Here is a 26,148-nt window from a genome sequence, read left to right on the forward strand (position 1 = left end):
TGGAGCAGAAAGTGTGCTGCAGTCACAAACAATATTCTTTATTTATTCAGAAATGTATTCCGTTAGAAGTGATTTTAAGGTGGAAATCAGTTTTTAAGCACCAGACTGTGCTTCTCTCTGCGTACGTGAGTTCGGAGGAATGATGGCGAGACAAGAATTGAGGTTACAGGATGATCCAGAAGTGGGGTGGGGGGAGTGAAGGTGGAGGGGAGGGATGTATTGTAGGATCACAGTTAGATGGAAGAGTATACCAAGTAAGGCTGGGTTCAGTACTAGTTTTGAGTTGGTAGCAAAAAAGTGTTTCCACTTTAGGGAGGAGGTCTTTAACAAGCTCAGAATGACCAAATTTGTGAATGTGGCAGAAGATAAACCCCTTTGAAATGAGGCTTTTGGAGGAGAGGTTCACTACTATGTTACAGGACTGTTTAGGTGCTGGGTTCGGTAGGATGGTGGGCGGGAGCTTGTGAGATTGTAGCATATGTAGATCTGCAAGATGGGGTCAGGCATCTATTAACTGATGTAAAGGAGGTTTGACAGAGGTTTTTGTAGTGGTGCTGGATTGTGGTAGTCCAATATAAGTGTACAAAGTGAATAGACTTTACAGTTTTTAAGGTGGCACTGTGCATGCTGCTCCTGTTCCTGCAGTACGTGGGTTTCAAATTTGGCAATGTGATGTGGTAATTGGTACAGCAGAGTGGAAATATTTTGCAGGCAGTGATGAGGTAGTGACAAAATGTTTAGGACTCAGTTATATATTGTGTAGGGTTGAGTTGGTGAGGGCTGTGGAATGACAGAATTACAACATAGAGTCACTGTGGAAAGCTGTTTGGGAGCAATTCCACAAACTAAGCAGCAACACAGAAACAGTTATGTGGGAGTGGGTTCGGTATAGGGGTAGGGAAACTTTTCTGTATTTACACAGATGGAAGGAACAAAAATCGATTGTGGAGAAAAAAAATAGTAACAGAGCATTAAAACATATGGGAATATTCTGAAAACTGGAAAAAGACAAAACCAGATTAAGTATAGCGAAGGAAGGATAAAGCTACATGAAGCACAGTAATAAGACATCAAGATGTAAATAAGACCAATAATAAAACTGGATGAGATTAACATGAAGACAGGAATAGAAATAAATAATAATACAATAACAGTGTGAGATGCATGTTGGTATGTAGGTATGAGTGAAGCAGGCAGCAGTTGTAAATGGGTTGGGCATGGTCAGTATCTTGCCTTTACGTTATGATGCACTGTAAAGCCTGTCACACAGCATAGAAGGTAAGAAGACACAGTGCTGCCAATGTACTACCAATTCACACGGGTCCATACTGTACCCTATAGCAAACAGAAAGTGAGATACCAACTGACCTGAATTAGGGGTTAACATAAGACTAATTTCAATTAAAATCAGTGGCTTAACAGAAAGGTTCATTTTCTTCTACCATAAAACAAAGAATAAAAATAGTCATTTACAAGCATCACGGCAGTAAAAATTTTTCTCAGAATGGATGTATTTATGTGTGACATAATGTGGAATTCACAAACTGATTTAGTAACTGATTTGAAGTTTTATTTTTCCCAGAGCATTTTAATGCACTGGAGGCCACTGACGCCAATAATTTTTGGACTGGTTGCATACGTCTCTGCCCACCAGGTCTGTTGGGTGCTATGAAGGTCACAACTGTTGCTGTGGCAGAACACTGACATTTCCTTGAAAGTGAAGGTTTAATTCTTATTTTTGCGCTCACTGGTTTCAACACTATCTGATTTTTAACAATTAAAATCTTAATTTCAATATAAGATGAATAAAAGCCAGTTGTCATGTCATTTCCTTTTTTCATTTATTATTAATACAACAACATACCAGTCATCGTACAGAGCAATAAGTTAAGTCTTCATGAATTTCCTTCTTTTCCTTGTAGTACATTTACTAAATTTAGCATATGCTGCTCTATTTGAAAGGTTTAATTTCACATTTTTGTAAGGAAAAAAATCCTTCAGCCTGTAGCGCAGAATTGCTCACTGAACAGCTAGCTAATTAATGCATCAATACCCATTTGTGACACATCAGGAGGGTAACAAGTTGGGTACCTGGAATTCTATCTGCTTTTATAGTTTGCTTCTCAGTTGGTCTTACTAGGATGATTAGGGTGTGTGCATCCTGTATGTGGATGCACGAGGAGTTGGCTGTGGTCCGCGAACAGCTTGAGGCGCTTCTGGCTACAATCGGTCACCTTCAGACTGCTGCCTGAGGGTACAGTGGTAGTGGAGAATCTGGTGTGTTGTATGGGATACCTCAGGTGTCACTTGTTCTGCCCTTGGGCTCTGCTAACCAGGCACCTCCTAGTGTACATGATGCAGTGGATTCAGCCTCACCGCAGGGTGAGTATAGGGACGTAATGCATTTGCATCAGTCAAGGCGGAGAGCCAATGAGGAGACTGGTCGCTTGGCCTCACCCATTCGCCCTTTAAGTAAATATGCGGCTGCTGCTTCAGTAGGATATGGGCAGGCACACAGGAGTAGGGGTTTACTAGTTATTGGGAACTCCAAAATTAGGTGTGTTGTGGAGCCCCTTAGACAGACACTGTTCAGGGCTGGAAAGAAAGACAATGTGCATTCAGTAGTGTCTCGGTGAGCCTCATCCAAGATGTGGAGGCAGCTCTGCCTGCAGGTATCGAGCATGCAGGGTGCGGTAGTCTGCAAGTTGTGGCTCACATCGGCACCAATGATTTCTGTCGCCATCCTCAATTCATACAGGTGGCAGGGGAGGGGGGGAGGAGGAGGAGGAAGAAGTGGTGGTGGTGAAGACCGCTAGCCTTGGTGTGGGGTGCAGGCAGAGCTCGCAATTTGCAGCATTGTTCCCAGGGGTGATTGGGTCCTTTGGTTTCGAGCCGAGTGGAGGGTCTCAACCAAAGGCTTCGTTGATTCTGTGATTGTCTTGACTGCAGATTTCTAGACTTGCATTACCTGGTGGGGATTTGTAAGACTCCCTTTGTCAGGTCAGGGGGTGGACTACATGAAGGAAGCAGCTACTCAGGTAGCAGAGTGCTTATGAAGTGCACATGAAGGTTTTTTAGACTGGACAGTAGTTTGAAGTACTCTGAAGAGCACTCCCCAGTCAATATGCAGCAAAGGATGTCAGACCACTTTAGGTCTAAAGAAACTTCGACTGTCACAATTTTATCAGTAAACTGTCAAAGAATTCATAACAAAATTTCTTGAATTTCCTGCCCTACAGGAAAGCTCTCATGCTCAGAGTATTCTTGTGACCAACAGCTCACTAAAACCTAAAGTGAAAAGATCTGAGAGATTTAGAAAGTCAGGGAACATATGTCATAAAGACAGATTAGACTCCAAGGCAGGGGGAGTGTTCACTGCAGCTGACAAAAATATTACCTCTATTGAGGTTGAAGTGGAATGTGACAGTGAAGTTATCTGGTCCCGTATAACAGATGGACGTTTTAGTGGCGACCCGATTCCACTGTGACAGTTCTTAAATCTTCAAAGAAAGACCACAGTCAGTTGCGCATAAATTCCCAGACCATGCAATACTAGTTGGAGGTGACTTTCACCTATTGAGTATAGACTGGTATATCTATGGATTCATTGCAGAGGATACTGACAGACAGATGGCCAAAATAATTTTGAAAACATTTTCTGAAAACTCTTTTGAGCAGTTAGCTTGGCAGCCCATACGCAATGGAAATGTCTTAGATCTTGTAGCTACAAACATGCCAGATCTTACTGACAATATCAGTATAGAAATGGGGATTAGCAATCATAACTAGCAATTAACCATGGTTATGAAAGATATTACATCAAGTAAGAAGGCTAGGAGAGTGTTTCTTGTAGATAAGAGTAGATAAGCAGTTGTTAGCATCTAACTTAGCCAGTGAATTAACGTCACTTAGTTCCAGTAAGATGCAAGTAGAGGAGTTACAGGTAAAGTTTAAACAGATTGTAAATCACGATCTGGAGAGTTATGCACCTTGTAAGTGGATAAAGGATGGAAAAGCCTCTCCATGGTTTAATAATGAAATTTGGAAGATGCTGAGGAAGCAGAGGTTATAGCACCCTCAGTTCAAAAGAGACCGCAAAAATGACAACAACAAAAGGTTGATAGAGATTCGTATGTTTGTGAAAAGATCTATGCGCAAAGCATACAACGACTACCACCGTGATACCTTAGCAAAAGATCTTGCAGAGAACCTGAGAAAATTCTGGTCCTATGTAAAATCCCTAAGTGCGTCTTATGCTTCTGCTCAGTCCCTTGTTGAACAGTCAGGTGTGGCAGTTGAAGATAGAAAACGAAAGCCAAAGTTTTATATTTCATATCCAAGAAATCATTCACGCAGCAAAATCATACAAATATACAGTCATATGACCATCAGACAGGCTCCTGGCACAGAGAAACAACTGAAAGATTTGAAAGCAAATAAGGCACTAGGTCCGGATGAACTCCCAATTTGGTTTTACAAAGAATACTCCACAGCATTATCCCTTATTTAGCTTGCATTTATTGCGAATCTCTCGTCCAGCACAAAGTCCTAAGTGGCAGAAGGGTAAAGGAACACGCCTGCAAAATTACAGACGAATATCAGTAACTTCAGTTTGTTGAAGAATCCTTGAACATATTCCCAGTCTGAATACAATAAATTTTCTTGAGACTGAGAAGATAATGTCCACAAATCAGATTGAGAGAGCATTGCTCGTGTGAAACTCAGATCAACCTTTTCTCACATGATATACTGTGAACTACATGTGAAGGGCAACAGGCAGAGTCCATAGATTTCTGGAATGCATTTGACACGGTGCCCCACTGCAGGCTCTGAACGAAGGTACAAGCATATGGAATAAGTTCACAGATATGTGAATCGCTCGAAGACTTCTTAAGTAATAGAACCCAGTATCAGGGACAATGGTATCATCAGGAGTGCTCCAGGTATGTGTGACAAGATCACTGTTGTTCTCTATATACAGATAAATGATTTAGAGAACAGGATGGGCAGCAATCTGGGGTTGTTTGCTGATGATGCTGTGGTGCATGGTGCTGTACTAATTGAAAGTTGTCAACTGAAAACTTCACTATTATACGAGATAGGAAATTTTGAATGAGCTGAGCGGAATAATCTGAAGCAGTGATACCACTCACCGGAAAGCACTCATTCCGGTATCTGTGAGAAGATATTTTGATTCACTGGAAAATAATTCAATTAAAATATATACATACTTAAAGTTTGGAACCAGGCACACTATTATCTTTTGTGTCATAATATCAGTTTACTTCTGAAGTTCACCTGTGTAATAGACATGAATTTTGTGGACTGAATGGCATCCTTTATTAATATGTAAAGTAATTAATTAAAAACGTAATAAAATCAACATAAGGCATTATACTATTAAATATGACTGCCAAACTTTTAGCTGAGGTGTTCCTAACATGGATGAATAAAGTGGTTGCATGAATTTTTCTAATGTAATAATCCACAACATATTTCATAAACCCAATTTTGGTCTGAGTATACAGCCTATCGAAAGTAGTAAAACTTAACCTAGTCATTTTCAAATAATTACAGGATTCCGAAAGCAGCAAAAATCTTTACACCACCCTTTATAAGACCAATCCTACCAAAAGTAGTCAGTCAGTGGCAATCTCTCACATGATTAACCTATCTGCATTCATATTATCAAAAGTCAGTCCTCCTAACATCTTCATTAACATCTTTCTTTTCTTTTTCCACAGTCTTTGCAGTGACATGCATTACCTTTAACTTTTTGGAAACATTCAGTAGGCAGCATATGGGTTGTGTAATTGTGTCAACATTATGAAAGACAGTGTACATGGGTTACATTCCTGGAAACTGGATGTATCAAACTGTAAGCACCAGGAATACTGTGGTTATGTTAATACGTCACTCTTCATCTGATGAAATGCTCTGTGTTTACATCAACACTGTCACACTACTGTTTCAGATTGTGGTTTTTTTTACCGGTAATAAACATTTATCAAAGATCTGAGAGTGGTCATCAATTTGACTTCAAGGAATAGATACTCAAAACCAATTATAGTATTTATTTTGGCATACATTACAGGACAACTTTCCACAGAACTTGTGTTCACTAATAGTGCGATCTTCTGTCAATGAGAGAGCAAATGCAGAATACAAAGTTGCAGCTAAGCAATGTCCTGAGATGGTTGTCACAGCAACTGGAAACTGTGTCACAAACAAAATCTAGTTTCTGTGTCATTATCAAAAAATAGGAAATGAAAGTCATTAGCCATTTGTGAGCAGATGGCTTCAAGCAATTCTTTTTGTGCTACACAGTTCTGTTTCTTTTCTTTCTAATCAGATTTTTTCAAGATTCTAAATAATACATGATCACAATAATATCTTTGTAGTATTTGCTTTCTATTCAGTACATTAAGGTCATAAATGCATTTTTCTTTGTAGTAGCATACACGCAGTGAGCAATATGTGGAAATGTAACATAAGAATGATAAGGACAGGACATGAACAACTGACTTTTGCTTTTGTTGATATATATTGTTAACTGTTCACAAACTGTGCTCCGAGTTGTTGCATCAGATCATCATACATGTTTGTATTACATCTGAACATTCTATCATATAATTATCATTAATTATTGTGATAAAAACTTTAATTTTTTTATCACTTACCTACAGCAGTAAAGGTTCACTATTCACTGTCAACATTTTTAGTTGCTGGTATTAATGTACGGGGACTATAAACAGAAAGCAGGAATGACATGACAGCTAGCTTATATTCATCTTACATTTAAAATAATATTTTAATTATTATGTCTACCACAGTTTTGAAACTAAGAGAGGTGACAAAAAGAATGAAATCTTCACCTCTCAAGAAAACGATCAGTGTTACGCCCACCAAACAGTAGTCACTTTCCTGGCACCTGGCAGGGCTGATGGGTGAACACTGTCACACAGCCGGTACGAGAATGGTTGGCCTCAGTGGCATCTAGTACTTCGTAATAAAGGGTGTAAAACAGGATCACACTAGTCTAGCCCATCAACACAGAAATGCTGTTATTACTAGACCAAATGGTTAGTGGTTTTTGTTTTACTTAAATGTTTGACAGCTGGAAACAATAGGAAAAATTATATGGATCTTAGTGCAGCTACAAAGACCACATTAATACACAACACATTTCTCATATAGACATAAAATCATGTTAATTCTGATAAACAAATATGCTTTCAGTTTTTGTCTTATCCTTGTCTGGAGATGCAATTTTCAGCTCCTTAGTGACTCACTAAACATCCCTCAGAAAAGTCTAATACATTCGAACTGTGGCATCTCAACTCTTGTTTGTATTATCTCCATTCACTAATACTACTTTGACATGCATGTAGAAATGCAAGTGTCAGTTGTGAAAAGCATAAAACGCTGTAGGAGGGACAAATAAAATTGCAGATCAGTTACTAGATCCATTTACAACTCCGCATCATGCCATACAAAAATGTGCACATCAGGAGCAATGTTTTTACTGGCTGTGATTCTTGTGAATTGCTCTTTTCCTTCCTTGTTTTATGGTGTAGACATATAGTTGTAAACATATAGTACGTTGACAGCACTGTCTCTCCTGTTATGCTGTGTGACACTTTACAGTTCAGCATATCAAAAGGCAAGGGATCTTGCAACTTATGCCACTGAATATGTGAGAATATATGTGTGGTGCAGGCAGGAGCAGGAAAATACAATGATGGTGAAGAGAAGTGGTGAGATTAGTTTGAAGATCCAGAAATAAACATATCAGTCTTAGCATGTGGAGATGATAGTTTCTTGTGTGTGTGTGTGTGTGTGTGTGTGTGTGTGTGTGTAAGAGCGCGCGTGCGCGCACACACGCGCACGCTTGCGCGCCGTCACATATCTCTTTTGTGTATCCGGAGGTGGACTCTCTAAAAAAATTTAATTTAGTATTACATACACGTTAATCAAAAATAAATATAAAATTAGACTTTATTACAAATCATATAACACTGTTCCCTGATTACATAAACATTGCATTGGATTTCTCAAATTTAAAGATCTTTTTTATGAATTATATAACATAGAATGCATTATTAATCATGTGCAAACAAAACCAGAAAGACGTAACTTGAACAAATCAGACTACACTCCAAATTTTTCTGCCTTAAAAATTAAGTAGGACAATAACACGATAATTACACAAAATTTTCTTCTTCTTACTTTCAAATAATGTGTTATTATCTCTTAGGAATCTTTATTACTTCCAAGCAAGTTAAAAGATTTCAGTGCTAGTTCTGTTTCACACATTTCTGTACTACAGAAAAATTCATCAGATCATAATGTGGGTCACATTTTCTTCTTATATTATGGTTGTGGTACATTTGATTGTGAGAAAGTTATGATTGAAGAAAGAGAATGTTTGGTTGCGGTCAATGTCCCCATTTTCTTAAAAAGGCTAAGACAGGAGATTTCTCGGGTGACGAGACACATGTAACTCTTTAATAATCTCATTTTGGGTGTAGATTTTTTCATTGCCCATTAACTGCCTTAGAAAACATTCACAAATCCACAAGTAAATGAAAATATTTCATTCATATTAGGAATTATTCTGATGGCAAGTGTTGCAGAGCACATACTTTTAATTTTCTAAATTAGGAGCATGTGCAACTCCCAATTTTGCTACAATCAACACAACACATCACTATTATCCACCTATACTATACGGCTTGATAATGGCATCCCCTTGGGGATAATATTCTGGAGGAGAAATGCTTTCCCTTTTGGATTTCCCAGTTGGTGAATACTAAGCAGGAGGTCACCAGAAAAACATTTCAATTTTGTAATGGAGGGAAGCTGGAGGGGAGGGAGCAGGGGTAACATTATAAAGGCAGAACAATTTTAGACAACAGCACGCAGAGCCAAATGGATGTAGATTGCAGCAGTTATACGAAAACAAAAAGCTCTGTACAGAAAAGACAAACAAGAAGAGCTGCACCAAATAAGTCTTGGCCTTCAAAGTAACCACTGTTAGCTACAACACACTTCTGACATCAGTTGTAAAGCTGTTGGAAACTGTCAACAAATTTTCTTGTGCAATCGCTCAAGGCACTGTGGTCACACACCATTGCATATCTGTGGTATAGCAGGTGATGAGACCTGGTGCTACCAATTAGATCCTGAGACCGAGTGACAGTCCGTGGCACAATGTTTGTTGTCTTCCCCACCTCCCAAAAAGAGTCTTCTGTCAAAATCCAAGATTAAAGGATGTCGATTGCTTTTTTCAAAAGCAAAGTCTTGATCGACCATGAATTTCTATCTGAGGGAGGTGAGCGAAATGTCTGTCGCTCAGTCTCCGGATCGTACTGGTAGCACCCGGTCTCACCTCCTGTAATGATGCGATAAATCCAACAACGCATGACCATGTTACTTAAAACTATTCCACCAGAAGTGTTTATGAACAGTTTTACTTTGTAACTCACATTTTATTTATTTTCTGAGACCATTCATCGAACTTTTTGGATGTACCTTGCATATTTCGGAGTATAATAGCACACTGTAATGCATAATGGTGATAGGTTTTCATTATCATGTTCTTGTGTTTAAAAAGATGGTTTATACCACCTTACCTTATGTAAATTGCCTTTCAAAAGAGCTGCCCTGTCTTTCATTTTCTTGTACTTCCCAACAAATCGTTCAATCTGCCATTAGAACAAAACAAGAAAGAAAATTGTTGTGAACAAAACCACAGGAATTTGCCCAAGTATTCTATCTATAGTAAAATTAACTTGAGGAAGCTGCTTGGTCCAAAACTACTTGTAACCACCTGTCAAAAGCCCAAATAGCCATCTTTCACAGTGAGGACATGCATGGAGAGTGTCAGTGAGGCTCCAGAAGGTACCAACAGGGATGTGGACCCACTCCAGTTCCACTATCATGGCCAAGTGTGCTATGTTTCACAGCCGAGGGCCAAAGATTCGTGGCAAAAACAGTATCAAAGTAGTCACCGGATATTCTCAACGGGGTTTTGAATTCAGCCTTAGGGTAGAGGAGGGGGCAGGGAGGGGGTAGGGGGAGGCAGGGGAGCATGAGCACAGTGAATTCCCTCTGGTGCTAGTGGTACCACACACTTACACTACGAAGTGTGTGACATACTCCATTGTTCTGCTGGTAGATGCTATCTTGCCAAGGGAAAATAAATTGCACGTATGAGTGGATGTGGTCCCCAAGGATTGATGCTTACTTGTGTTGAACCACTGTGCTTTCCAGAATGATAAAATCACCCAGGGAAGACCACAAAAATATTCACAACACCATAAACCCCCTCCACCGGCCTGAACCCTCCAACAATTGTTGCAGTGCCATACATACCAAAAGCCGTCTGTCTGATGGAGCATAAAACACAATTCATTTGAAAAGGCCATCTTTTGCCACTCAGTGGCATGCAAATTCCTGCCTTTCTCGATGATGGACAGCAACCAGAATACGTGCATGAACCAAACCATTGCTGCAGAGGCCCATATGCATCAACATTTGTTGAACGGTCATTGAGGAGACACGGTTGGTAGCCCCTTGGTTCATCTGGCCGGCCAGTTGCTCAACAGTTGCATATTCATTCACCCACACATATCTTTGCACCACAGTTGACTGCATGCCGGTTTTGGATGGCAATAATTCGTCATGCACGGTATACTTTCACCATGATGGCATGTAAACAGTTTACAATCTTAGCCTTTTTGGAAATGCTTCTACACTTGGCCCAAAAACCAATGATGACCGACAAATAGCTTTGTTTCAGCATTACGACTACATCTGCACTCTTTTCTGCACCATCCTCGACCCACTTTATATATACTCCAATGCTAATGCTGGCATCTGCCGTCTGTGAGCGGTTACTGCATGTTGATATAAAACATAGGCAGTGCTCACATTAATGTGACTGAACTGTGTATAAAATTACAAAGAGACAGATGGGGTGGGCAGTACTTACCTTTAGAAGGTGGAATTTCAAGTACTGCTAATGGACACTTTTAAGTGTATGGGGCGAAAAAAAATCGAATTAATTAGTTTCCTGATGTCTGAGGGACCTCTTCCAATCATCCCCAAGCTATCAATCTTTCCTCCTTGGGGAATTAACAAAGTTATGAGATATCTCCCTTCCTCATTCCCTCTCATTTTGTGTGTGACAATCAGCAGCACTGACAATTTCACCTCCTAAATATAAGTAGCGGTCGGCCATAGTGTATCACTGGAATTATATATTTTTCTGCTAGCAAAAATTACACCCCATACAGAATTGCAGGCAAATAGCATTAGATATAATTTTTGTTTACTAAGCAGCTGTAGATACTGGCATATTCAGTGAAGTATAACAGCACCATTTTTCAGGTTCTTTCCAATGAAGAAAGTGCAGAAGCAGGAATAGTAACTGAAATTAAATGGAAAGAATGAAAGGAAAAACAAGTGCTCTTACTGAGTTGTTCACCTCCTCCTTGCTCCAGGAACGCTTGATAACTTTTTCTATTTATTCTCAATATGCATTGTTTTAACCAACCTGTCTTCTCTTTTCAAATAAGGAAAATCCAGGATGGAATATAACAATATTATGGAAATAAAAGTCACCACTCACCGTATGGTAGAGATGCTGAGTCACAGATAGGCACAACAGAAAGACTGTCACAAATAAGAAGCTTCCGGCCAGTAAGGCCTTACTGGTCAAACCCTCTTGTTTGTGACAGCCTTTTAGTTGTGCTTATCTATGACTTAGCATCTCTGCTTTATAGTGAGTGGTAACTTTCCTAACTTTCCTTTTCATAATATTGTTACTTTCTTCTCTTTTGGCAGATTAATATAACTCCAGTTTCAAAAAAAAAAAAAAATGTTTTCCATGACTAGGTTTTCCTCGTCTGTGTTAATGTCTTCCTTGATGCTTGGTAAGCAGTTTCTATCAATATTTGATATAACACTTATATGTTTGCCAACACAGGAGATTTCAAAATACAGGGTGTACATAAAGTCTAGGAACAGATTCAATTATTTATTGCACAGAAACCAAACACTGTACAGATATCACACATTTGTCATTTCGAAGAGAAACACTGAAAGTCTTTTTTTCCCCCTATATTTAGAACCAAGTACGGTAAGAAGCCAACAACAAGAAAGGCCCTGTACCACTGCCACAACAAATTCGTTATGGCAGGTAGCTTGTGCCTGGCGAAGAGAAGCGGACATCCTAGTGTGAGTGCAGTGAATGTGGAGCACTTATGAGAGATATTCATAAGGAGTCCTAGGAAATCAGCGCATCGTGCATCCTGTGAACTGGAAATGACTCCAATGACAGTGTGGAAAGTCCTGCTACAGAAGCTGTCTATAAAACCATTAAAATTGGAGCTAGTGCAGAAGCTCAATGGCAACGACAAAGACAATCATTCTGAGATTTGTTCACAGTTGTAACAAGTGAATGGGGTGTGTATGGCATTGTTGAACACTTCATTTTTAGCGACCAAGTAACTTTTCACAGTACTGTGAAAGTGAACAGGCACAACTGTCGAATCTACGGTATGAAGCATCCACACAAATGCACTGAATTTGAGGGTATTCCCCAAACACAGGTGCCAATGCTAAGGAAAAGGTAATGTGGGTTAGAGGGCAGAAGGAAGAAGTAGTAAACCAGTTCATTCAGAAACTCGGAGATATTAAGTGGGACTGTAATTATAACTGTCAAGTGGCAATAAATAAAACTGTAACTGCTTTTAAGAACTTCATTAAAAATTATTTAGATTTGTGGTATTCTTGTTCTCCTCTTATAAAAATCAATCTTAAAAACCAACCTATAAAGAAAAACATTAAGTGGTACACAGATAAACTTACCAATATGAGGGAAAATATGTTATCGTTGTACCACATGTATAAAAATTCTCATAAAGATGGAACGGAGCAGAAATATGATTTGTACAAAGCATATCTTGAATGTAAGAGAACCTACAGAGCTAAGCTTAGAATGGCAAAAAGAACAGCATACGAAAGATACATTGAAGGGGCAGCTAATAAGTGCAAAGCTGCATGGAATGCTGTTGCACAAGAGCATTGCAGGAATGATGAACATCGCATGGCTCTTGACCCGGATAAAGTTAATCATTTTTTCATGGACTCTGTAAGTTATATTAGGAACAAAATTGAAACAACAACCACTAATGCAAGTGATCTACTTAAGCAACAACAACCTGCAAACAATACATTTAAATGGAGGACAATCGCACCCACTGAGATTGCAAAGGTAGTGGCAAAGTTCTCAAACTCCAAGAGCATGGACTGCTCTTGGTTGTCCAATTACAAAATTAAAAAAACAGTGCATATAATTAGTGAACCATTGGCCTTTCTGTTTAATAGGTGTCAAAAGCTTGGAGTCTATCCTACAACTCTAAAAATATCGAAAGTTATCCCAGTGTATAAAAAAGGGGACAAACATGATCTCAAAAATTACCGACCAGTTTCAATAGTTCCCATTTTCTTGAAAATACTTGAATCTCTTATTTATAACCAACTGAACCACTACTTTGAGTCGCATAACTTACTCTCTAATAGTCAATTTGGTTTCCGCAAGGGAAAAAATATCACCACTGCTGTTCTTTCAATTGTGAATGAAGTAATAACAACCTTTGAGAATAAAAATAAAGCCTCACTTCTTTTATGTGATTTAAGTAAGGCATTAGACTGGATTTCTCATGATATCTTAATTGCTAAACTCAAATTCTACGGCATACAAGATTCTGCATTGGCAGTAATTTAATCATACCTAAAAATTGGAAGCAGTTTGCCTATGTCAGAAACAGAGACTCACAATTGCTAGAAGTTAAGACAGGTTCTGTCCTTAGGTCCTTCTTTTTTATAATTGCAGTCAATGATTTACCTCATTGTATCCCCACTACTGTTATTTGGTTATGTTGATGCAGCAACCTTGCTTGCTCAGCACGAGAACATATCAGTTCTGCAAGATATGATGCAAGATGGCATGGAAGCAGCACTAAATTGGTTCTCACCAAATACACTGCTTTGCAATCCTTATAAAAACCAACAGATTATGCTGGGATTGTCAAAAGAGGTATAGGTGAAAGCAGTTAAAATTCTAGGAATTCATGTAGACTTTAAGTTAATGTGGGAAACACACATCAACCATACCTGCGCACAATTGTCTCAAGTTACGTATTTAATGTGGAAACTGAGGAGCCTGGTGACAAAAGAATATTTATGAGTTATTTATTTTGGACTCTTTCAGTCACAGATAAAGTATGGACTGCTGATATGGGGACTCTCTCTTCGCATCACTGAAGTTCTAAAAATTCAGAAGAAAGTGATAACGCCAATGAGCAATTCTGGTAGATCAGAGCACTGCCGACCACTGTTCATTCAGCTGAAAATATTAACCGTTATTAATCTTTACATATACGACTCAGAATTGTATGCAAAAAAACAATATAGCAGATTTTGAAATTGGGGAAAACATGCACCACCATAATACCAGAGGCAAAACAAAATTAGACATACCTAGGCACAGGCTGACAAGAACAGGGAATTCCCATCGAATCAATAGTCTAAAAATATTTAATAAACTTCCATTTTCTTCTCGGTCGGATCACATCAGTAGCTTCAAGAGCAAGCTACTAAATTGGTTACTAATCAATCCTTTTTACAATGTAACAGAATTTATGAATATAAAATCAATCAACATTAACTTTTAAGGATTTCATTATGTGATGTCACTGAATGTATTTATCTTATGTTATGGTGTATGTTATCATCTATGGGCAATATTTGCAAAGCTCATTTAGCTTTAAGGTACTATTCAAGGAAAATGTTATATGATATCCATTTAAATTGCCTATTCCACCCCATGTGGTCAATGGTGAACAAAGAATCTGAATCTGTACTGCAAAGGTAAATGTTTTTTGTGTCTTGTCACGTCAAAAATTGTGTGGGCCATTCTTCTTCGCCAAGAGCACTGTCACTGGAAATTCCTACTTGCACATGTTGCAGCAATGGCTGATGCCTCAAATGAGATTGGACTCTCTATTCATCTTTCAGCAGGATGGGGCTCCACCCCATTTTCATCGTGAAGTTTGTGGGTACCTGAACATGGAGCTGTCACATCGATGGCCCGGCCATGCTACAGAAGGGGAAATCTGTTTCATGAAATGGCCCTCCCGATCACCAGATCTCACTCTGTGTGACTCTTTTGTGTATGTACTACCTCTACCATATGATGTAGCAGAGCTCCGGGAGTGAATATGGGAAGTGACTGCCACAGTCGATGATGCCATGCTGGGATGGGTAAGGCAAGAATTCGATTACCGTATTGTCATCTACCTGATCACTCATGGTTCGCATATCAAATGTTTGTAGAAAAAAGTAAACTTTCAAAAAGTTTCTCTTCGAAATGCAGTATGTATGGCATCTGTACAATGTTTAGTTCTTGTGCAATAAATAATTGAAAGTGTTCCTCGATTTTATGTACACACTGTACTTGAACATACACTGTATGGCAGCACATTCAAGATAAGAGAATCAGGTGTAAATAATGGTATACAACTGCTAAGAACACAATCTCAAAGAAATAAGTATTATGTTGTGGAAATAATGTCTGTCTGTCTGTCTAACAAACAGTAAGCAGAGACAGGAAAAATCCATTTTATTTTATGGCCAATTTCAGAGTTATTTTTGCTTATTTGTTGCTGTTTTCTGTCAACTCTGGTATTACTTTCTGCCAATTTTGATGGTATTTTTGAGGAGTTTGGTATTACTTTCCAATAGCTTATTATTGAAGTATCAAATGGCTTATATCACTGTTTCAGCACTATGAAAACGAAAATATACCTCTTAACTACATTACATATGGCACCACAGAAGAAAAAGGAAATCATTTATATGAAACCCATTAAAAGTAATCAATTAAAGAAACCATACACTGTCAAAAGGTTTTCAAATTAAAGCACTATTATAGCTTCAATGGTTTCTTTGAAATCTTTTACCACCAGTTGATCAGTACTTCACAACAATGCAAAAATAGCAGCCTAAAGTGTAAATTTTTAACATGGGCAAGGAGAAGGCCACAAATGCAGTTAACCAATTCAGCTCATATTTGGCAGCCTGCTTCTATACAACATAAAATGAAGATCAGTTTTGAGAACACCATCCCTACAGTTCATGATGTGACTGATTCAAAACTGACCAGATCGATATACAATTGAAAATGGAACACTTTTAATCATCATAGGTGGTGTCCAGAAGCAAACTTTTTTCCTAGGGATTTGCGAAAGAAACTATTACAACTGCCACTTATGTACCTGTAAAGTAAATGCTATTGAATGAAAGTACTGCTGATGCAACAATCAAGGCATCTGGCTGGGGAGCGGAGAACCTGTGTTCAATTCTGAAATGCATTCTGCTGGATTTTTTGTCATCTTTCTTTTCCTTATTGAAATTAGTAACAATAGGAGGGTTAATATGGCAGTTATTAAGGAATAATAACAAGGAGGTAAATAAATTTCTCAAACAACTTGGATTGGTGAAAAATTAAAATTTGAAGCCTCATATGAAAACAAATGTCACAAGGGACCACAGACAACTGAATATGCTATGCTAGTTTACAATGAGCAGTGGTACAGAACTTTATTTGGAGGTTTCAAAACTGCAATGTACATCTGGAAATCCAGCAGGAATTTCACAACTATCCACATTCCGCAACAATTCATAGCATAATTCATGATCAATTTTGAGCACCAATATTTTAGGTGATGTTGCATGCGTGGTGTGCATTAGAATTACACTGGAGATCCAAAGAAACTGGTACACCTGCCTAATACAATGTAGGGACCCACAAGCATGCAGAAGTGCTGCAACATGACATGGCATGGACTTGACTGATGTCTGAAATAGTGCTAGAGGGAACTGACACCATGAATCCTGCAGGGCTGTCCATAAATCAGTAAGAACACAAGGGTGTGGAGACATCATCTGAACAGCACATTGCAAGGCATCCCAGATACACTCAATAATGTTCATGTCTGGTGAGTTTGGTGACCAGTGAAGTGTTTAAACTCAGAAGAGTGTTTCTGGAGTCACCCTGTAGCAATTCTGAATGTGTGGGATGTCACATTGTCCTGCTGGAATCGCCCAAGTTCTTCAGAATGCACAATGGCCATGAATGGATACGGGTAATCTAGAAAGGATAGTTACATAAGTGTTACCTATCAGAGTCATATATAAACGTATCATGGGTCCTGTATCAGTCCAACTTCACACATCCCACACCATTACAGAGCCTCCACCAGCTTGAACAAGTCCCCTGCTGACAAGCAGTGTCCATGGACTCATGAGGTCAGTTCCATACCCATACACATCTATACAGTTGATACAATTTGAAATGAGACTCATCCGACCAGGCAACATGTTTCCAGTCATCAACAGTCCAATGTCGGTGTTGACTGATCCACACGAGGCATAAAGCTTTGTGTCATGCAGTCATCAAGGGTACACAAGTGGGCCTCAGCTCCAAAAGTCCATATTGATGATGTATCATTGAACGATTTGCATGCTGATACTTGTTGATAGCTCAGTACTGAAATGTATGGCAATCTGAGGAAAGGTTGCACTTCTGTCACATTGAACAATTCTCTTCAGTCGTCATTGGTCATTTCCTTGCAGAAATTTTTTCCAGCCACAGCGATGTCAGAGATCTGATGTTTTAACAGATTCCTGATATTCAAGGTACACTTGTGGAATGGTCAAATGGAAAAACCTCGCTTCATCACTACCTCAGAGATACTGTGTCCCATCGGTCATGCACATGTTCCAACTCATTTAAATCTTGATAATCTGCCATTGCAGCAGCAGTAACCGAGCTAACAACTGTGGCAGACACTTGTTATCTTATACAGGCATTGATGACCGCAGTGTCATATTCTGTCTGTTTACATCTCTCTGTATTTTAATACACATGCCTATACCAGTTTCCTTGGCACTTCAGTGTAATTACAAAAAACGAACTATTTTTAAATGTAAGCCAAGTCAGTTTTCTGCCAAATCTTCAGAATGAATGATGTAGTTGTGCGAAAGCTGCTTTCATTACATGTTCTTGGTGCCACAAGCATATTTGCTTCAAATGTTTATATGACAAGTACCATCCATGTAGATGTTCAAAGGTAAGTGGAGGCATGTAACAGTGAGTGAAAGAGCCTTTGTACGGCAACCAGGATTAAAATTATAATTCTTTCTAATCCAAGTCATTAAAGAAATTTATTTCCCTACCTTGTTATTATTTTTCACTGATTACCTTTTGACTTTCCTATTCCTACTAGATTCAATACAGCAAAAATACTAATGAAAAAACTGCAGAATGCATTTGGAAATTAAACATATGTTCTCTTCTCCTCAGCCACATGCCTTGATCGCTACATCAGTGGCAGTTCTTTTGAACAATGTTTACCATAGGCATACTCAGTTTCTTTCTTCGATTCTACGAAATGGGCATATGCAGCATCACCCCCCTCCCCCCTCCCGCCCACATGCTGAAATCACCGAATTTTCAATTACCTATTGATTTCGTCAAATTTGAATCAATCGCATGTCATGAACTTTAGGAGTGGTTCCCTCAAATATAAGGATGGGGGAGCTTCTTGAGCCAAAATATCTCAGTCCTCTGTTTTATGTTTATACAACCACCCTGCCAAATATGAGTCAAATTGGTTGGCCATTCCGAGACCTTCCCCTTGTGAGGACCAAATGTCTTCAGCAAAACACCAGACATCTGACAATGTCCACATATCCTGCTTGCATGGGAAGTTGCTTCCCATCAAATTATAAAGGTATTGCTACCCCTTCAGAATATTTCACAACTGAGACCTGCCATCCTATGCACACAAAGTATTTGCTGTGTCAGCACGAACATAATTCATCATCATCACACTAGAAATAAGAGCCCAGGACTGTGAATAAGACTAAATATACAGATATGTCACCATAAGAGTTGTTAGCCTAATATGAAGGTGCAACATAGTGCCTTTCTTGGTTTTCTTCACCTTGCCCTAAAGCATTCGTTCCATTCATATTTAACAAAAGCTGGCTGGTTTTAGCATCAAAAATTTGTATTTCTCATAATAATGAAGCAGTCTTCAATTGTAACTTGTAATATAGTTACTGTTTCATCCACTGACATCAGAGATCTCAATATTTTTGTGTAACAAACTGTACCAACAATGAGACAGTTTGGTGAGATCTGTAAAGTGGAGCATCAGTTAAATTGGATTTTATTGCAGGACACAAACACATGAATTATAGCACATAGCACTTTAGCTAGCACGTAAATCAAATTTGCACCCAATTGGTCAGGTTCTCACCACCGTACACAGCAGTGAACAGAGGGTGTCATGCTAACTGAAAGTAAGAAGATTGCCCGGAAAATAATGTACCACATTTTTTCTCAATCAGCAAAAATTGTATGAATGTGACAGTTAAGATATACATTATTTGAAGTTTCCAAATTGCACACACAAATTTCCCATTTATTCTCACAGGTAGCATACCTGTAGCAATGTTTTGAAATGGTGTCTCTATATGATGTAAGCTACAAGCAGCGTGTCGTCATTGAACTTCTCACAGTAAACAATAGAACCTTCGAGAATATTCCCAATTGTTTGCATCCTGTTTATGGAGCATCTGCAATAGACAGAAGTTCTGTTAGTCACTGGGCAAAGAGAGTGAGGCCATTACGAGACACTGGTTCGGCAGAGCTCCAAGATTTGCTTCATTCAGGGAGGCCATTCGTGGCTTTCAAACTTGACCAGGCACAGCTTGCTGATGTGCTCATTCACAAAGACCAATGCAGAACAACTTGGCACTTGGCAATGAAGTTGTCACTCAGGAAGGAAAGTGTGGATGCAATTGTCCATAGTCTTAATTACTCAGACGTTTGTGCACAATGGATTACGCACTATCTCATGAGGAAACTAAATCTTCTCACTCTTTGATGTGACGCCAAAACACAGTACCAATATTTCTGAAGCAGATGTGAACACATTAACCAAACCCAAAAAGGGCTTCCAATGATTTTGTCACCATAATAACCCAGATGATTGACTGATTCTATATGATAACACAAGTTTGAGGACTTCAGAACCATCATTAAACAGGGTTGGACAGTATTATCTCATCCATCCTACAGCCCTGACCTAGCACACCTCCAACTTCCATTTGCTTGTCTCATTAAAGCATCACATTTGTAGATGACATGTTGAGGATGACAAAGTTGTGATTCTTACAGTGGAGAAATGGCTTCAATACCAGAAAAAGGTGTGGCACTGACAGGGTACACACACCCTTGTGTCTCGATGGAGGAAGGGCATAGAACAGGGCAGCAATTGTGTGGAAGTATAGGGAATGTAGAATAAACAACATTCTTTCTTTTGTGTATTTATCATTGTGTTCAATAAATAATTACTGAAGGGAAAAAAATGTAGTGCCTCACTTTTTGGGTAACCCTCACATTTATTTCAATAGTTATTCCATATTATTTTTACTACTTTGTGAATGAAGCTTGTGGTCCAAGCACAAATTGTTGGTAGTGAAATTTAACAGTGAAAAAGAGAGGGATGGCTGTACTGAGCTGAGAAGACACATTACATTTCAATATATCTGTCGCCCTGATGCTACTCATAAACATTTACCTCAAGTCAGTTACCTTCTTCAGCGACCTTCAGATTATTAACCCGAGCGCTTACCGCTGCGCCACGACGCTGTAGAAAATTACTAATCGTCGAGAGTATTTCACAGCAACGGTTTCTTTTAACTGTCGATTTTCTCAACAACGGCTGAGAAATGCATCTTGGTGCTTTGCCACATTACACCTCTGACCATGAGCTTTTATTATGCGCAGTATGAATCGAATCTGAATTTCACAATTGGCAGCCTCCCCTTGTAAGATAGGCTATACAACTCACAAAGGAGGTGCAACAATTCGTCTAACCATCCACCGGGATAAAGCCCACTTGATGCGCGTTTGTTGCCAAAGTGTGCTGCACTCGTTGCAAATGACAAAAAGTTACACGGCTCCTTAGTGTTTGGCACCAGCATGTGCTTGTTTTAGAAAAATCAGACAAGGGGAGAGAAAACTGTCCATCTCTACAGCACTGGTCAGCTAACCAAGTAGGTCAACGAGGTGCTCGAAGGAATGTGAATACACGAAATGTAAATGGGAGCAGTTCTGCCACTGCTCCTTGCTCCCCTTCTGCAAAGCCAGTCCGGTAAGATAGGAACTGCTCAAGTGGTAAACGTAAGTTTGCAAGATAAATGAACAGCAGAACTTCTACCTTCCTCATCAATACAGGCATGCAAATAAATGTTTTGTTTGTTAGATATACTCACTGTCAACTGTACCCCATTCTCGCTGACTTTGCAACTTCATCTGAAGAAAAGAAACAACTTCTGTCAAACTTCTTAATGTACCACAAGATTCCTACATATGATACCAAGCCAATAGTCTGGAAACCATATTGCATATCCTATCACTTGCAGCCTGCAGTAGACAAAAATGCCTCAGATTTACTATAAGCTGGAGTAATTAAACCTTCTTTCAGTTCCTGGTTGTCACATACAGGGTGTACACAAAGTCCGGGAATACTTTCAATCATTATTTATTGCAAAAGAACTAAACATTGTACAGGTGTCATACATATTGCACTTTGAAGAGAGACTGTGAAAGTTTTTGTTTTTTACAAACATTTGATATGCGAACCATGAGAGACCCAGCACATGTCAGTATGGTAACTGATACCTTGCCGTACCCATCCTAGCATGGCATCGTCGACTGTGGCAGTTGCTTCCCGTATTCTCTCCCGGACCTCTGCTGTATCACGTGGTAGAGGTGGTACATACACCAGATCTTTAATGTCTTCCGACAGAAAAGACTAACATGGAGTGAGGTCTGGTGATCAGGAAGGCTATTTCCTGAAACAGCTGTCCCCTTTTGTAGCACGGCCAATCCACCAATGCAGCAGCTCCGTGTTCAGGTACCCACAAACTTCAAGATGGAAATGGGGTAGAGCCCCATTCTGCTGAAACATGTCCAAGTAGGAATACCCAGTGACAGTGCTTTCGACAAAGAAGAATGGCCTTGTCACAAAAAATATTTACCTTTGGGGAATCACACTCAAATTCAATGAATTTGTGTGGATGCTTTGTAGCCCATATTCGACATTTATGCCTGCTCACTTTCCCATTTGTCAAACTACAACATACCTCAACTCACCATGCTTGTGACTAGCACCGACTATCGGCAAATTACCAAAATACGCTGTGGCAGTTGTAATGCTATTGTAAATATAATACTGCCATTAATCTGTATATTTAAAATTTTTTGTTCCGTAATAATTTTGAAAAATTAAGCAAATACTATAACGAGAGTAAGCTTTTGTTAAGTGTAGTTTATCTGTTAAAAATAACCTCTTTGATGTAGGTGCAATTAATGTATTAAAACATATTTTGTAAATAATTATGTAATATTTCAAGTACAACTGTAATTAATTATGTCAATTTTGTATGTGTGTGCTGTCATGCAATTGTAGATGGTTCACACTTAGGGTTTTTGTAAGCAGAAGTGTAAAGTGAAAATGTGTAGGGATTATAGGTAGAACGGAACTTCGTTCTGTGGTGGAATGGGAAAGGTGGTGGGGCGCGCGAGTGAGAATTGGTGTGCAAGTGACACACACAGTCGGTAGCTGCCCTGCAAGTGGTGAACATGCTCAGACATGTTCTACATGATGGCGCAGTACAGCAATAAATTAATAGCTCAGAAATTTGCTATTTTATCGTCTCCACCAAAAGGAAGATAGAGCTATGTACATCGAGAGCCGTACCTGTGCAATGTTATTATGCAGCACCGCCTCATGCCACCTTCGACATCAGTAACAGGCAAAGTACTTTATTTAGAAGTGTATCACAGTATGAACCATCCTTCTTCAATCAGTTGAATATAAGTGTTAAATGTACCTTTGTGTTTAACCATAATTTTCCAATTTCCTTTACGAAACTTCCTGGAAGATTAAAACTGTGTGCACCGACTGAGACTCGAACTCGGGACCTTTGCCTTATGCGGGCAAGTGCTCTACCATCTGAGCTACCGAAGCACGACTCACACCCGGCCCCCACAGCTTTACTTCTGCCAGTATCTTGTCTCCTACCTTCCGAACTTTACAGAAGCTCTTCTGCGAACCTTGCAGAACTAGACCTCATGAAAGAAAGAATACTGCGGAGACATGGCTTAGCCACAGCCTGGGGGATGTTTCCAGAATGAGATTTTCACTCTGCAGCGGAGTGTGCACTGATATGAAACTTCCTGGCAGATTAAAACTGTGTGCAGATACTGGGAGAAGTAAAGCTGTGGGGGCCGGGGGTGAGTCGTGCTTTGGTAGCTCAGTTGGTAGAGCACTTGCCCGCGAAAGGCAAAGGTCCCGAGTTCGAGTCTCGGTCAGTGCACACAGTTTTAATCTGCCAGGAAGTTTCATATCAGCATACACTCTGCTGCAGAGTGAAAATCTCATTCTGGAAACATCCCCCAGGCTGTGGCTAAGCCATGTCTCAGCAGTATCCTTTCTTTCAGGAGTGCTAGTTCTGCAAGGTACACAGAAGAGCTTCTGTAAAGTTTGGAAGGTAGGAGACGATATACTGGCAGAAGTAAAGCTGTGGGGGCCAGGCGTGAGTCGTGCTTTGGTAGCTCAGATGGTAGAGCACTTGCCCGCGAAAGGCAAAGGTCCCGAGCTCGAGTCTCACCCGGTGCACACAGTTTTAATCTGCCAGGAAGTTTCATCTCAGCGCACACTCCACTGCAGAGTGAAAATCTCATTCTGGAAGTTTCATTTACCTCAGTAGGGTCCTTACCTAAACGAATTTATTTTGAGTATTCTGATATTTATTGAAGCTTGAATAATAGTAAATTACTGGCAATAGTATTGGTTTGGTAATAAATTCTGAAAATCATTATTAAATACTAAAGTTTGCACATATCAGTTTAAGAACTCCCGCTTGCGTGACCATGAGGATAAGTTTTCAATAGCATTTTTGAAAGTAAGATAACATAATTGTTTAACTGCAACAATCTGAACAGTATTTGTTCATGTTGCTTCTCCATGTCAAAGAAAGCCAGACAAATATTGGTGTTAGTTGCATGTTAACAAATAAAAGTCCTAAAGAAATGAAACCTAGTCATGTTAAATAATAGTTTTGGTCATATGAATAATAGCTATAAGTGTAATATTTTTTTGTATCCTTGTTGAAACATGTGTGTGTCTTCTTTAAATAATTACTGAAGTATAGTGATAAATTCCATAAGTAACAGAAAGTGGGATTAATAGTACTTACTGCCAAGTTACCCAAGTAAATGGAAATTAAGTGGTTGTGTTTCAGTTACATAGTAAGTGAAAGTAGTTATTTATTCAGTGTCGAAAATTGACTTCATCTTTTTGTGTGGACACTGTGCCCGATTTGGGCTGGCGGCCGTTTTATTAAGCGAGACAGTTTATTGTTATAACAGGATTTGTCTGATAAAAGGTTTCCAAAAGTAATTATTCTCACTGCTTTTCCCACAAACTGTATGATTCGCAGAAAAGTAGTTCGATAATTTACCATTAGGTTGAACACGGTTAAAATCACTCTCCGAGAGTCGATGGTTTGGAGTGTGCCTGTCACTACTTACTACACAGTTCTGACATTCCTAATCACGGATCTTCCATCTTTACAGTGGTAGAACTTAAACGTTCTGGTACCGTATTGACAAGAACGCGAAAGAACCGTTGCACGGTACACATGAGAAAAGAACTTTCAGGGTTTCTCTTCAAAATGACATACATATGATATCTGTACAATGTTTTGTTCTTGTGCAATAAATGACTGAAAGTGTTCCTGCACTTTTATCAGGGTGTATACGCGGACAAGGAAAAAAATTCCCAGATTTTTCATGGATAAAAATACACTTTCTCCCAGGTGAAAACAAGCTTTCTCCGTGTTAAGTGACAGTATATTTTCCCTTATCAATCCTTTGAATGGTTATGGTTTTATACATGGGCATAGAATATCCTGGCACTTAGAAAACGAAACTCAGGGAAAAAGACAAGATTTAAAAATATCTTTCATGTGTAGCAACACGCATGCTGCGTATTTTCGTATTACAAAAGTATACATTGGAATTCCACCAAACACCACATGTTACTTTCCAAATCATTGAAATCGAGATTGCGATGCGCTTTTGTAAGCCAGTCATAGCTCATGTCACGTGATCTCGCCAGCCGATGACAGCCGATATTCAGAGCATAGGACACGTGATGTAGTGAGCCAGCAGCAACATCACTGTTAAGTAGCACAAACACACAAACAAGGAAAGTTAATAGTTTAAAGTAATATATATGGTGTTGCTACAAGAAAAGCAAAGCTGTCACATATAATATTGGTCTCTAAGGTTAATATGCTGCAAGAGAAGCTATGCTTTCGCATATAATTTTGATCTTTTTTGTGTGTGTTGCACTTCGAGATACATCACACAAATGTGCCAGTAAAATTTTCAATAATGAGATAAATGTCTGATCTTCAGGGTACAAAATTCTTCTAAATGACTCATCATCAAAGAGTTGATTTTAAATGAGTCAAACACTCTTTAATTTAATAAATTCATGGCACAGTCTTGCACATAGTTCAACTTACGTAGAAGGACATTTACTTTGAAAGTAATGCTTTTCAAACCACTAGTCACAATATTTTCCCGCGACCTGTCAGAAATAGGTTTGTTTCAGCAGTTGCCAGACAGCGCAAATAACAGGCGACACAGCTATCGTAACATAGGAAGCCCGTATGTGCGTACATGTTAAACACTGAAAGATCATACATTATGTCATAAAAGATACAAGACATTAGAAGATACTCCATGAGCATCAGAATTTCGTGAACCATATTAAAATATGCACATTTAAAGTTCACACTCTTATGTCCAGATTCCCAATGAAGTAGACCTCAACTTGATATTAAGCTTTTCAGTGTGGTTTTCGCGATGTAAATTTTCTTGGAGCACCAGTATTGTATTATATCATATTTGGTTCTTGATTATGG

General features: G+C 39.1%; 1 non-coding gene across 1 annotated transcript; it reads left to right on the forward strand.

Moving 5' to 3' along the window:
- Nucleotides 1-23,455: 23,455 nt before the first annotated feature.
- Trnas-cga lies at nt 23,456-23,529 on the forward strand. Its single transcript has one exon. It is a non-coding gene; the product is annotated as a tRNA-Ser (tRNA).
- The last annotated feature ends 2,619 nt before the right edge of the window (nt 23,530-26,148 follow it).

Source organism: Schistocerca piceifrons, chromosome 11 (genome assembly GCF_021461385.2).
Source record: "Schistocerca piceifrons isolate TAMUIC-IGC-003096 chromosome 11, iqSchPice1.1, whole genome shotgun sequence".
Lineage (NCBI taxonomy): Eukaryota > Metazoa > Arthropoda > Insecta > Orthoptera > Acrididae > Schistocerca > Schistocerca piceifrons.